This window comes from Pithys albifrons, chromosome 22, assembly GCF_047495875.1.
Source record: "Pithys albifrons albifrons isolate INPA30051 chromosome 22, PitAlb_v1, whole genome shotgun sequence".
Lineage (NCBI taxonomy): Eukaryota > Metazoa > Chordata > Aves > Passeriformes > Thamnophilidae > Pithys > Pithys albifrons.
The window spans coordinates 2818744-2832618 of record NC_092479.1 but is presented as its reverse complement, the minus strand read 5'-3'; the positions used below and the strand labels follow the sequence as shown (position 1 = coordinate 2832618).

Here is a 13875-nt window from a genome sequence, read left to right as displayed (position 1 = left end):
AATGTGAATAACTGGAGTCTGGCAGAGTGTCTGTAACACACAATTCCAGCTCATCTGCAAATCCTCCAAATGATGATGGAGAAACCTGAATTACTGGATTTATTTACTGCAGCCTTTCCTACACAGAAGCCTCTCAAACAACTCATAAAGAATATTCTCCCAATAGCCCTGTGAGTGATGCCAGCTTTAAAACAGCACAATGATTAAACCACTAAACAAGACAATTCCCCTCCAAGTGCTCCCACTTTGGGTTCCATTTTCACAATGACACTTCACCTGCAGATCATCCCTTCAGGTCCCTTTGCCCAAACAGAGTCCTCTCTCACAGCCACCTGTACAAACATGCAGGTTTTGGGACACACCTCATCAGAAATGCTGCATTTTTTAAGCAGCTCATTTGCAAATTATCCAGAATCCCTGAAATCAGCAGTAAAATAAAACCAGGTGCCTCTCTAAGTCAGTGCTGCTCCCCTGGAGGGGCATCACACCCTGGGAAAGCCCCTTTCCTGCAGATTTTGGAATCTGTGACCTGGGATAGACCAAGTCCCATTAAACTGAGGCATGGAAGGCCCACAGCTCTTCTCTGACACTGAGCAGGTTGTGCAGATGTGGAAATTCCACTTTAAAACAGAATTTAACCCAGTTCCAGTTGCAAACACCCTGGTCCTGATGGAGGGGCTGGGCTGGGACAAGGGACAAAGTCTCTGCACGTGGCATTGACTGAGGAACCTCAAGGTTTGGGTTTGTGTGGAAGCAAAGAGCAAACAGGAACTGGGACTGTTGAGGGACTTTATTTAAACATGCAGGTTTTTACCCAAGCTATTCCCTCCAAATGCAGGTACTGGGCCAGCTCCACTTGTCCTGCCTGATTTTAGGGATTTAGCAAACAAGACAAGTAAAACAAGCAGAGCAGAAGCTTCACCAGTTTGCAACACCACTGCCCTTCCCCTCACACTGGTTTCAGTCCCCCTTTTCCATAAGCAGCAGAATTCCTTGTGCTGGTAAATATTATCATTTTAAGGGAAGTGTCCCTGCCCATGGCAGGGGTGGAACAACAAGATGAGCTTTAAGGTCCCTTCCAACCCCAACCAGTCTGGGATTCTGTGATTAAACTCAGCCTTTATAAGGATACACCTGACCCAGGAGGGATTCCCCTCCCCACCCTCCATCCCCTGCACCAGTTTGTGCATCACCCACGTCATGACCTGCCCTGAGGAATTTGTAACCACCTTTTTTAGGGCTTTGTGTGATTTCAGGTCACACATCCAAGAGGGCAAAGCAGAGTGGAAGAGGGAACTGAGTCCCAGGAGAAAGGACAGAGCTACAGGAGGTTTTCTTGCTTTAAGGTGGATAATCAGATTCTCACTGAGGGAAGGGGTTCAACAGAACATGGTTTGTTCTTCTCTGACAAACACAGTTTGTGCAATTCACACACAAGATGCACATTCTTGACCTGCTGGAGGAGTCCAGAGGAGGCCACAAAGAATCTCCAAGGGCTGGAGCCCCTTTGGAGCCAGGCTGGGAGAGCTGGGGGGGGTCACCTGGAGAAGGGAAACTCCAGGCAGACCTGAGAGCCCCTTCCAGAGCCTAAAGGGGCTCCAGGAGAGCTGGAGAGGGACTGGGGACAAAGGATGGAGGGACAGGACAAGGGGAATGGCTTCCCACTGCCAGAGAACAGCATTAGATGGGATATTGGGATGGAATTCCTGGCTGGGAGGGTGGGCAGGCCCTGGCACAGGTTGGGCAGAGAAGCTGTGGCTGCCCCAGCCCTGGAAGTGTCCAAGGCCAGGCTGGACAGAGCTTGGAGCACTGGATGAGCTTTAAGGTCCCTCCAACCCAACCCATTCCATGGTTCTGTGACTTTCCCTGCAGCTCTCCTGGATGTGCCTCAGCTTGGAGCAAAGGCAAACAGAACACCCATCCTGGGGAGGAGGAACAACCCTCCTGCTCCTGGAGAAAGAAGCTGCTCCAGCTGAACAACCCTCCTGCCCTGGAGAAGCTGCTCCAGCTGAACAACCCTCCTGCTCCTGGAGAAGCTCAGTCACTCCACAGCAACTGCAGCTCCTGCCCTGGGTTTTCTTGGCTCCTCTGCCAGGCTGACCTGCCAGGCCCTGCTGTGGCTGCAGCCCCTGCTCACAGCCTGGGGGGCTGCCAAGGACCCCCCAACATCAGGAAAACTGGGATCTGGGGGGGCTGCCAATGACCCCCCCCAGCATCAGGGAAATTGGGATTTGGAGGGGCTGCCAAGGACCGCCCAACATCAGGAAAACTGGGATCTGGGGGGGCTGCCAATGACCCCCCCCAGCATCAGGGAAATTGGGATTTGGGGGGGCTGACAAGGACCCCCCCCAACATCAGGGAAATTGGGATTTGGAGGGGCTGCCAAGGACCCCCCAACATCAGGAAAACTGGGATCTGGGGGGGCTGCCGATGACCCCCCCCAGCATCAGGGAAATTGGGATTTGGGGGGGGAGCTGCCAAGGACCCCCCAACATCAGGGAAACTGGGATTTTCCATAATAAAGACACAGAAATACACAGAGGGTGTGTGTGCCTGTGTGTGCTGGGCCAGAACTGCAGCCCCTGCACTGCTGGGAGTGTCCTGCAGTTCACAATGTGCCCTTCACTTCTATAAAACTCTGTTCCATTTTAACAAAAACATGAACTTTGAGGACAAATACTGTGCTCAGGAACAAAACCTCAGAAAGCCCAGACCCTCCTCCACAGTAACATCAGAACAGCATCAGCAGCTTTGTAGTTTCCTCCCATTTTTCTCCTAAATCTGACAAAAAGCCCCAAAAATTTGTCATCCTCTGTTTCTGAGGATGTCTCCACCCTTGGGAATATTCAGAACCCAGGGGATGTGGCCCAGAGTTCCCTGCCCAAGCTCCTGACCTCACCTCCAGGTCTCTTCCAGCCTTCCCCTCCCTGAGCCCAGGGCAGCAATCAGGGAAAATATTCCACATTTACTCAATTCCATTCAATATCCTGTGTATGAAGTGTCTGAACCTGCACAAAGTTAAAGCAACTCAATAAATTCCTGGTTTGTGACAGCACCTTGAAGAGGGGTCTGTGGAGATCATGGGCACAGCCCTTCCAGGCACAGGGAGCCAGACTGGAATTGCTGCTCTGGAATCCTTGTTGTTTCCATGGAAAGCAGCACAGGGAGGACCAGGCAGGTTATGGATCCAAACCCCCCTCTCTGGAATGTGGCCCCCATTCTGCAGGTAGAGCTTATTCCAGTCTGCCACAACAACCAACAGTGGACTCCAGGAATTGCAGGGCTCCCAGCTCCCAGTTTTTGGCTGCTGGGATGTTTGATGCCCTCTGCTCACAGAATGCAGCCTGAGCAAGCCCTGCCTTCTCTGCTGACTCTGGTGCTCCAGGGGACACAGGGTGTTTGTTTAAAACCTGCCTGTTTTCTGGAGCATGCACAAAACCAGCCCTTAAACTGCCTGGAACAGAAGGGATTGTTGCAGAAGGGATTCCAGAGCTGGAATTATTAAATGGAAGAAAATGGCAAACTGCCTTGTATAGTTTTGCCTTCTTATATTACGAATAAAACTGTGATTCAACAAGTGGCAGAATCTGAAAAACAGCAAAATAAAGCCCAGGGCACGTGGCTGTGGGAGCAGAAAACACACGTGGGGAGGTCCTGAGGAAAGGGATGTGTGGAATTCTAAACCAGCTACGGAGAAATTGGGATGTCTATAAAAAATGCCATTTCACTCCCTCCCAAAAAAAACCTCCTGGCAAGTTTCCCAATTCCCAATCACCTCCTGAGCCAAACAAAGCTGTTCCTGCTGTGCCCAGCCAGGATGGGCCAAGGGGCAAAGACACCCACGGGGGCTCTGCCTTCCTGAAGGCCCTGCTGGCTCCTGGTGGAAGGGCAGGGAACACCCTGGGCCAGGCCACGGCCACTCCTGGGGGGAAAAGCTCAGGGAGCCAACACATCCCTGCCCTCTGGGGCACCTGGAGAGGGAGCACAAACACCTCTGAGCAGGAATTCTGCACAAGGGCCTGGAGTGGCAGGACAAGGGCAAGGGCTTCCCACTGCCAGAAGGCACAGGGATAGATGAGATATAGGGAAGGAATTCCTGGCTGGGAGGGTGGGCAGGCCCTGGCACAGGTGCCCAGAGAAGCTGTGGCTGTCCCATCCCTGGGAGTGTCCAAGGCCAGGCTGGACAGGGCTTGGAGCCACCTGGGACAGTGGGAGGTGTCCCTGCCCATGGCAGGGGTGGCACTGGGTGGGCTTTGAGGTCCCTTCCAACCCAAACCATTCCACGATCCAGTTCTAAGACTCCCCTGCAAACCAGCAGCATGAGGGTGGGTCTAAAGCCAGACCTGGTCCTGACCAGACTCAGTATTTGGGCTGCAAATCTTCCCTTTGCACACACGTGATAAAATTGTTATGGGCTTTTCTTTTCTTTCCTTTCCTTGTTACAAAAAAAGGAATTAAAGGTTGTTTCTAGTCCTTCTGAAGTGCACAAATATTAAAACTAATTCATTCATCCCTCCTACGTTGTGCTTTCTGAAATCCAAGTGCTTCTAGGGTTAAATAATTATTAAAATACTCCTGTTAATTGGCTTTTGAAGCCATATTATGCCTTCCCCACTCTCCTCCTGCAGCTCTGACATCCAACTGCTCCCCCAAATCAGAGGAGACCCACCAAGCTGAGCCTCCCTGCACAAAAGCCCCCTGGAGGCACCAACACACAGACATGCTCAACATTTCCAGCCCAGATTTAACCTAATGAGGGAAAAAGCAGAGTAATGAATCAAAAATAATGGACTACGTTCCAGGAGGAAATATTCCCAGCATTATTAACCCAATCAAACCCCTCCTAATCCTATTACAAACCAGAGGGTTCAGCTGCACTTCCAGCAGGTCTCCAACACAAAGGCCAAAAGCAGATTACACTTCTGGATTTATCAGCTATTAAATAACTCACAGTTTCAAATCTCCACCTGCAGCCACAGATCCCTGCAAGCTCAGAATTAGCAAAATGCCCTGGGAATGCTGGGATCAAGCCTGACCTGGATGTGCAGGAGGAAGCACAAGGAAAGAAGTGGGAAGGACAAGAGGCCAAATATTTGGCTGTGCAGAAAAAATCCATCAGTGCATATTAATTTGGGGTTTTTGGCAGGTCTCTTGCTCTCAAACCACTATCAGGAGTTGAGTGGCTGAGATCTGCTTTACCCTCATTATCTGCTATGGGCAGAAGATCCAAGAACCTGCAATGTGCTGGTTGGAGGAGCAGAACAAACTGGCCACTTCCTCACTCAGTGGGTCCAGCACCAAGTTCTTCACTTCCCCAAGCAGAGGTTCATCTTCCACTCTGTGTCAACATCACATAAACATCCTCACTGACAACCCCACAAGCCACAGGACTCCTGGTGGTTTGGACTGGCAGGAAATCTGGAATGGCACTGAATCCAAACCAAGGAGCTTCCTGCAGGGACAGACTCCGGGGGGGAAGAGCTCCCTGCAGAGTCAGGGACTGACTTGCCCAAGGTGTTCCCAGGGACAGTCCTGGACACAGGAAATGATGGGCAGGGCCTGGGGATGACTGGGGTGATGACAGCAGGAGCTCCAGAGGCCGTGGAAGTTCATTATCTGACTTCCTGCAGAATTCTTTCTAGCAAAGCACATGTAGACCCACATAATGGGGAATGAGAATATCCTGAGCTGGGAGGGACCCACAAGGACCACCCAGTCCAACTCCTGGCCCTGCACAGACACCCCAACAATCCCACCCTGTGCCTGGAGAACATCCAGACCCTCCTGGAGCTCTGGCAGCCTTGGGGGGCTGTGCCCACTGCCCTGGGGAGCCTGGGCAGTGCCCACCACCCTCTGGGGGAAGGAGCTTTCCCTGAGATCCAACCTGACCCTGCCCAGACACACCTTGAGATCCTGGAATATGCTGAGTTGGAAGGAACCCAGGAAGGTCATCAAGTCCAACTCCTGACCCTGCACAGGAACCATCCCCAACAATCCCACCCTGTGCCCCAGAGGATCATCCAAACCCTCCTGGAGCTCTGGCAGCCTCGGGGCTGTGCCCACTGCCCTGGGGAGCCTGGTCAGTGCCCACCACCCTCTGGGGGAAGGACCTTTCCCTGAGATCCAACCTGACCTTCCCTGGCACAGCTCCAGCCCTCCCCTGGGTGCTGTCCCTGTCCCCAGCATTTGGGGGAAGGTGAGTGTACCAGGCAGCAATCAGACCCTGAGGGCAGCTGCCTCCAGCAGCAGGAGAGACCCAGGAGCACCTCCCCCCTCCCAGACCCCTGACTTTCCACAGGGCACCACGGGCCAGGTTCAATTAAATTACATCCCTCCTTCCATCCCAATCCCTTAATAAATGTGACTTTATTAAAAGCATCTCACATTGGGCCACGGGTGATGGAAGCACTGAATAAACATCATGGTTATAACAGGATTATTCCAGCTCCTGCAGCAAGGATCCAAGATAATAAAAGAGGGGCTTGGGGATTGCCTATAAACATGCCACAGATGGCAGGCAGACGTGCCCCTGGCACCCACTGCCAGGCCTTGGGGTACTCAGGAATGTCTCCCTGCCTTCACAAACGCTAATTTAACGATGGTGACATTTTTGAGGACCAGAATGAGACCACAAAACTCTCTTCACTGCAGGCACAGAACCAGATGGTAACAAGCTGCAGCTGGTACAATCTGTTCTGGATTTCATCAGCCACCTAAAAGTCAAGGTCTCTGCACAGAGAGATCCAGAGGGTTCAGCCCTCCTGCACTTTGGTTTGCTTGGGTCTGTCCTGAGCTTTTTGGGAGGGATGGGGGATGTCCACAAGCACAGCAGCTCCAGAGAAGGTCTCCAGAGGTGGCACAGGATGCTCAGCCCCCTGGTGCCCCAGCCCAGCCGTGGGCAGGCAGTGCCATGCCCAGTGCAGTGTGTTCTCCAGGAGAGCTGCAGCTTTCCCTAAATACCAGAGGAAATTCCTGGCAGGTTGTTCCAAGCGTGGTTGGTGCTTCCAAACCGTGGGCCTGGACTAAGAGGATCCCTCAGAGGGCACATCAGAGCCAGCAGGTTTAAAGCTGAGGCAGAGAAAGCCAAGAGTCTGTTCCAAACCAACCCTGCTCATGTGCCAGAACCCACTGCACTTGTTCCTTGGGATCCTTCACAGCACCCCCAGCTCATGAGGGGGATGAAATTGTCCTCTCCTGGTGCCCCAAGCTCCAAGAGCTGCCTCTGCTCGTGGCACAGCTGGAGGAGCCCTCTCCCCACCCTCTGTCCTGCTGCTCCTTCCAAGTCCCAGTCTGGCTGCTCTGGAAGGGCTTTCTCATCATTCCCATCCCACCAGGGCTCCCCATGGATCCCTGGGGGCACAGTCAGAGCAGGACAGACTGACAGCACTTGAGCTGCTCTGTGTGAACAGCTCTGGGAATGTTCTCTGCCTGCCCTGGCCTCTCCCACATCCACTACTCAGGCAACCAGAGCACGGCCAATCCAGGCCCCACTCAGGCTCTGGAGAACCTGCTCCAGGAGCCATATCCAAGGAGAAACTTCTCTGCTCCTTTTCCAATGGCTTCTCCTTCCCTCTGCATGCTGAGAAAGCAAATTGTGCCAAACCAGCCCCTTGTGCAGCCTCAGGCCAGGAGAGGAGGGAGAGGGGCTGGGACCCTCCTCTCCCTGTTGGAATATTCACACAAACCCAACAGAAATATGGAATGTGATGGACTTGGGGGCACATCTGGCCACATCCCTGCAGCAGCAGCCCCTGCTGGGCACTCCCCCTGCACATTCCTGAGAGCAGCCGATGATTTCAGGGCCCTGGAATGTGGGAAGGGAAGGCTGTGGGGCCGGGGCTGTGGGGCTGCCCCCCAGCTCTGCCAGGCTCTCCCCCTCAGGGGCACAAACCCACCCTGAGGGGCAGCAGGGGCTGGTGGTCAGGATTGCCCCCGGAGAGGTGGGACAGGAGCCTTGCTCTGGTTTGGCTGCAGCAAATGGGAAGGGCAGAGAGAGGGGTGAGAGACCCCCAACCCCAGCACTGCAGGAGCAGCTGGTCCTGCTCGTTCAGGGAAGCTGAAGGGAAGCCAACCCAGGGACCAAACAGGCTTGCACCTGACTTTTCTTCCCACAGGACAGACCAAATACCCCACCCAGGCCCTGTTCTGTGGTTCCAAACTCTCCCTTGCAGACCCCTCAGTGGGACACCATCCCCTCCCCACAGGGAGGGCCCCACCCCAGAGCTCTGCTGAGGGGCAGCACCTCCTGCCACCACTTCCCAGCATTTCAGCCATTCCCTCATCCCCATCCCCCAGAGCACCGGGACAGCAGCTCTGGAGCAGCCAGGACAGACAGGGGGCACCCCTGGAGCCACAGCACTTGTTAATCCTCTGCTGTCCATCAGGGCAGGGATTATGCAAAGGGGGAAGGGTCTGGAGGGCCACGAGGGGCTGAGGCCACTTGGCTTGTTCAGCCTGGAGAAGGGGAGGCTGAGGGGAGACCTCAGTTTACAACATCCTCCTGAGGGGCAGCTCCAATCTCTGCTCTGGGGACAGGGACAGCACCCAGGGAATGGCTGGAGCTGTGTCAGGGCAGGGTCAGGTGGGATCTCAGGGAAAGGTCCTTCCCTCCGAGGGGGAACTGACCAGGTGGGCACTGACCAGGCTCCCCAGGGCAGTGGGCACAGCCCCCCCAAGGCTGCCAGAGCTCCAGGAGGGTTTGGATGATCCTCTGGGGCACAGGGTGGGATTGTTGGGGATGGTTCCTGTGCAGAGCCAGGAGTTGGACTGGATGACCTTTCTGGGTTCCTTCCAACTCAGCATGTTCTGGGATCTCAGGAGGGTCAGGGTGGATCTCAGGAAAGGTCCTTCCCCCAGAGGGTGGTGGGCACTGCCCAGGCTCCCCAGGGCAGTGGGCACAGCCCCGAGGCTGCCAGAGCTCCAGGAGGGTTTGGATGATGCTCTGAGGGAGAGGATGGGATTGTTGGGGTGTCTGTGCAGGGCCAGGGGTTGGACCGATGATCCCTGTGGGTCCCTCCCAGCCCAGGACACTCCATGACTGATATTCCCACTTCCAGGAACTGTGAGCCCCAGGAGATGCTGAGATTGCAACCAGGGGACCAAGGACTGAGCTCTGCTGGGCCCAGCCTGAGCTCAGCACTCAGACTCATCTCTGGCCACACAAAGTGACACAAATTCCACCACTGGCAAGATCAGTTTTAGCACCAAACAATTTATCCAAAGCCTGAAAACATCCATCAGTATCTCCTCTCACTGCTGCCTCAAGAGCAGTCCCTGCCTCAGAAAGTCTCACTGCCAGGAGTATTTATTAACTCAGGGGTCTGATGGAGAAATCAATGCCCCTTAATCAGACTCTAATTCAAATGAAGAGGTCTTGTCCTTATCTTTCATGCACAAACAACCTGCATTAGGCAGGACTGGACCTTTGCTCAGTGTTCAATCATCCACACAGCGTGGGTGGGTGAAATAGTTATTTGTGAAGTGGTTTATTGCTGTTAAAGGAATTAATAATAATACCTTCATCCCAATCCCATGGCAGCTTGGATCCCTTTATCTCAAAAGGGAAACAGCAGGATTTAAGGGGTCCAAGAATCAGACAAAAAGAACAGTTACAGAATGGAAAAACTTCCAAGTGATGAGAGATTTAAAGGATTTTCATTGTTTATCTAAAAGTAAGCAAATAATGAAATCCTGATGGAATCTCACAAACTACAAGTGCTCTGGAAAGAGGAACCTTCCACTCACCACGTTTGTTAACACAAGTACAAGGGCATTCCCTGAAACCCACAGGAGACAAGTCATGATGCCAAGAGCAGGTGAGACTTTCTCCCAAACCTCCCCTGAAGTGGGGAATTCCAAACCATAACACAGAAACTCAGCCCCTGATAGGGCTCAAAGTGAGATATCCAGAAGAATATTCAGAATTTAAATTTACCCAAACCTCTTTAACAGTCCAGGAGTAAGGAAAACTTTCCCTGGAGACAGGTTATCCTGTAGCTGCTCATGCCAAGAGGTTTGACTCCCGTTCAAACCTTTCTGGTGGGAGTGTCCCAAGTTCAGCACTTCCCTTTTGGTTCTTCATGGAATCCCAGAGTGGTTTGGGTTGGAAGGGACCTCAAAGCTCATCTCATTCCACCCCCTGCCAAGGGCAGGGACACCTTCCATAGGCAGGGACACCTTCCATGGGCAGGGACACTTTCCATGGGCAGGAACACCTTTCATGGGCAGGGACACCTTCCATGGGCAGGGACACCTTTCATGGGCAAAGACACTTTCCATGGGCAAAGACACTTTCCATGGGCAGGGACACCTTCCATGAGCAGGGACACCTTCCATGAGCAGGGACACCTTCCATGGGCAAAGACACTTTCCATGGGCAGGGACACCTTCCATGGGCAGGGACACCTTCCATGGGCAGGGACACCTTTCATGGGCAAAGACACTTTCCATGGGCAAAGACACTTTCCATGGGCAGGGACACCTTCCATGAGCAGGGACACCTTCCATGGGCAGGGACACCTTCCACCAGATCAGGCTGTCAGGAGTCCCCTCCAGCCTGGCATCATCCTCCACCCTTCTCCACCAGCTCCAGCTCAAAGGGCAGGGTCACCTCAGGTGCCAACACCTGCTCAGAAGCGCTGGGAATGAACAGCAACCACCCTTCTGGCTGCTTTGCTACTGAATCCCACCTTTCTAGGAACCATTCAGGGAAAAGCTGCCCAACCCTCAGCCCTCCCTGCCCCCAAACTGCTCAGTGCCTGGTGCTGCCCCTGACCCACAGCCCAGACCCTGCCCCCAAACTGCTCAGTGCCTGGTGCTGCCCCTGCCCCACAGCCCAGACCCTGCCCTTCCCCTCTCCCAGGATCTCCCAAGCAGTGGGAGCACAAACAGCTCCTGGAGCCCTGGATGGGCCTCCAGCAGGGACACAACGTGACATTTCCAAGGTGAGGGGAGAGGGAGAGGGAGAGGGAGAGGGAGAGGGGGAGGGGAGGGGAGGGGAGGGGAGGGGAGGGGAGGGGAGGGGAGGGGAGGGGAGGGGAGAGGAGAGGAGAGGAGAGGAGAGGAGAGGAGAGGAGAGGAGAGGAGAGGAGAGGAGAGGAGAGGAGAGGAGAGGAGAGGAGAGGAGAGGAGAGGAGAGGAGAGGAGAGGAGAGGAGAGGAGAGGAGAGGAGAGGAGAGGAGAGGAGAGGAGAGGAGAGGAGAGGAGAGGAGAGGAGAGGAGAGGAGAGGAGAGGAGAGGAGAGGAGAGGAGAGGAGAGGAGAGGAGAGGAGAGGAGAGGAGAGGAGAGGAGAGGAGAGGAGAGGAGAGGAGAGGAGAGGAGAGGAGAGAGGAGAGGAGGAGGCAGGACAGAGCAGGGCAGGGCAGGATGGGACAGGACAGGACGGGACAGGACGGGACAGGAGCATTTTCCCACTGGCTGGAGCAGGTTTGGCACTGAGCCCACTCTCCATGTAAGCACTGACTCGACAAGAAAATATTGATGGAAGAAAAGAAACCCCCTGATCAGAACACTTTTTAAAGAGGCTGCCTGGAATGTTCTCCTTCTTCCCCTCTGATCTGCCATATGATTTGCTTCCCTGTGTGGATGAGGTTTACCAGGAAGGAATGTCTTGGTGCATGACACAAGCCAGACACCATCTGAGGGTTTGCTCTGCAGCCCTGCTGGGCCTTCCCTTCTCCATGAGCCTCAGCCCTCAATGCAGAGCCTTTCCCTCCAAACCCCTGCAGGGACAGTGCCAGGAACAGCTCCAGCACTGCTGACCAGTGCCTGCAAGCTCCTTATGATCCTGAGCAGGTACTTCAGCCTCTAATTCCCCACTCCATGAAGGATGAGCACCTGCACCATCCCAAACACAACCACAGGTGTCCACTTTCCCCACTGTTTCATGCAGAAGGTGCAGCACTCAGGTGAAGTGTTCCTTCCATGGCCTTATTTGTTTCCAGGAATCTCCTGGTCTAGGGACTGAAGACTTGGCAGGACTTGGGAGCTTCCCTTCTCCCAGCACCTCCCCATCCCCATCCCTCCCTCAGGGTCTCATCTGCTGCCACTGCTCAGAACAAACCCACCCCTGAAGAGTCAACCCACCTGACTGAGATGAGTACAAACTGCTCAGGAGCACAGGGAACATCAGGAGCACAGGGAACATCAGCCTTGCCTCTGTCTCCCACCTCATTCTCCACACACCCCCCTTTCTCCCATCCCACTGTCTTTCCTCTTTCTCACCCCATTCCCTGCCTCTTGTGCCCCCTCCTTTTTCAGATAAGCTTCCCCACTCTCACTCCAGCCCTGTGGAATATTTATCTAATAAAGACTACAAAGAGACCAATTCATTCCATATATCTCACTAACCTCTATTTCTCCATTCCTATTATAACTCCCATTTATCTCCTCTGGACTTTTTCTGTAACCAGCCCTTTATCTCATCTCTTTGATGAGCATTCATTTGTTCAGCTCATTTTCCTGACCCATTTCTTGGAATTACAGACCTGCAGCATCCTGTACAAAACACTCACCATGGAAAATCCCTGCCAGAGGACACTGGTGGGGAGCTGAACCTGCAAGTCAGGCTGTGCCCCAAACTGCCTGATCCAACAGCAAAGCACATTCCCCATCAATGAGCATTTCCTATCATTTTCCAAGCTGCTTTCAGTTCCTGGAACAACTATCAACAAGGAACTAATGCCTGATAAACTTGTATTTCATTTATAACCCCTCATTCATGGTGTGTCTGTGCCAATCCAAGTGGTGCCAGAGGGCACACCCTTCACTCACTGTATTTCCACCCTGGTCACAGAGAACACAGCTCAGTTTGGGAGCTGAGAGGCTGAGGATGGGCCAGGAGGGAAGGAGGAGGCTGGGAATGGGACAAGGGGGCACGATGGGCTCAAGCTCTGCCAGGGGAAATTGAAGTTGGAGAGCAGAAAAAAATTCTTTGCAGAGAGTGCTCAGGGATTGGAATGGACTGCCCAGAGAGGGGGTGGATTCTCCATCCCTGGAGGGTTTGAACCTGAGCTTGGCCGTGGCACTGAGTGCCATGATCTGGTAAAGGGACTGGAGTTGGACCAAGGGTTGGACTTGATGATCTTGGAGGTCTTTTCCAACCCAATCCATTCTATGATTCTGTGATTCTGTGGATGTGGCACTGAGGGAGAATCCACCATGTCTTGATCCAGCCCCACTGTGATCACCAGCCCAGGGCACAGAGTGCCCCACTCTGTGCCCCACTCTGTGCCCCACTCTGTGCCCCACTCTGTGCCCTGGGCCGGTGATCACAGTGGGGTTGGATCAAGGGTTGGATTTGATGATCTCAGAGGTCTCTTCCAACCCAAGTGAGAAGAGCAACAAGGCTGGAGAAGGGACTGGAGCACAAGTGCTGTGGGGAGAGGCTGAGGGAGCTGGGGGTGTTCAGCCTGGAGAAGAGGAGGCTCAGAGGTGACCTCAGCACTGTCTGGAACTGCCTGAAGGGAAGTTCTGGCCAGGTGGGGGTTGGTCTCTTCTCCCAGGCACTCAGCAATAGGACAAGGGGGCACGATGGGCTCAAGCTCTGCCAGGGGAAATTGAAGTTGGAGAGCAGAAAAAAATTCTTTCCAGAGAGAGTGCTCAGGGATTGGAATGGGCTGCCCAGAGAGGGGGTGGATTCACCATCCCTGGAGGTTTTTCAGCTGAGCTTGGCCGTGGCACTGAGTGCCATGATCTGGTAAAGGGACTGGAGTTGGCCCAAGGGTTGGACTTGATGATCTCAGAAGGCTTTTCCAACCCAATCCATTCTGTGATTCTGTGGATGTGGCACTGAGGGAGAATACACCACATCTTGATCCAACCCCACTGTGATCACCAGCCCAGGGCACGGAGTGCCCTGGGCTGGTGATCACAGT

The 13875-nt window shown here is 53.8% G+C and overlaps 1 protein-coding gene across 8 annotated transcripts in view; it reads right to left on the bottom strand.

Annotated features, from left to right (window-relative positions):
• EIF4G3 (eukaryotic translation initiation factor 4 gamma 3) overlaps positions 1 to 13875 on the bottom strand; it is a 177675-nt gene that overhangs the window by 104002 nt on the left and 59798 nt on the right. The gene's annotated exons all lie outside the window — the stretch shown is intronic.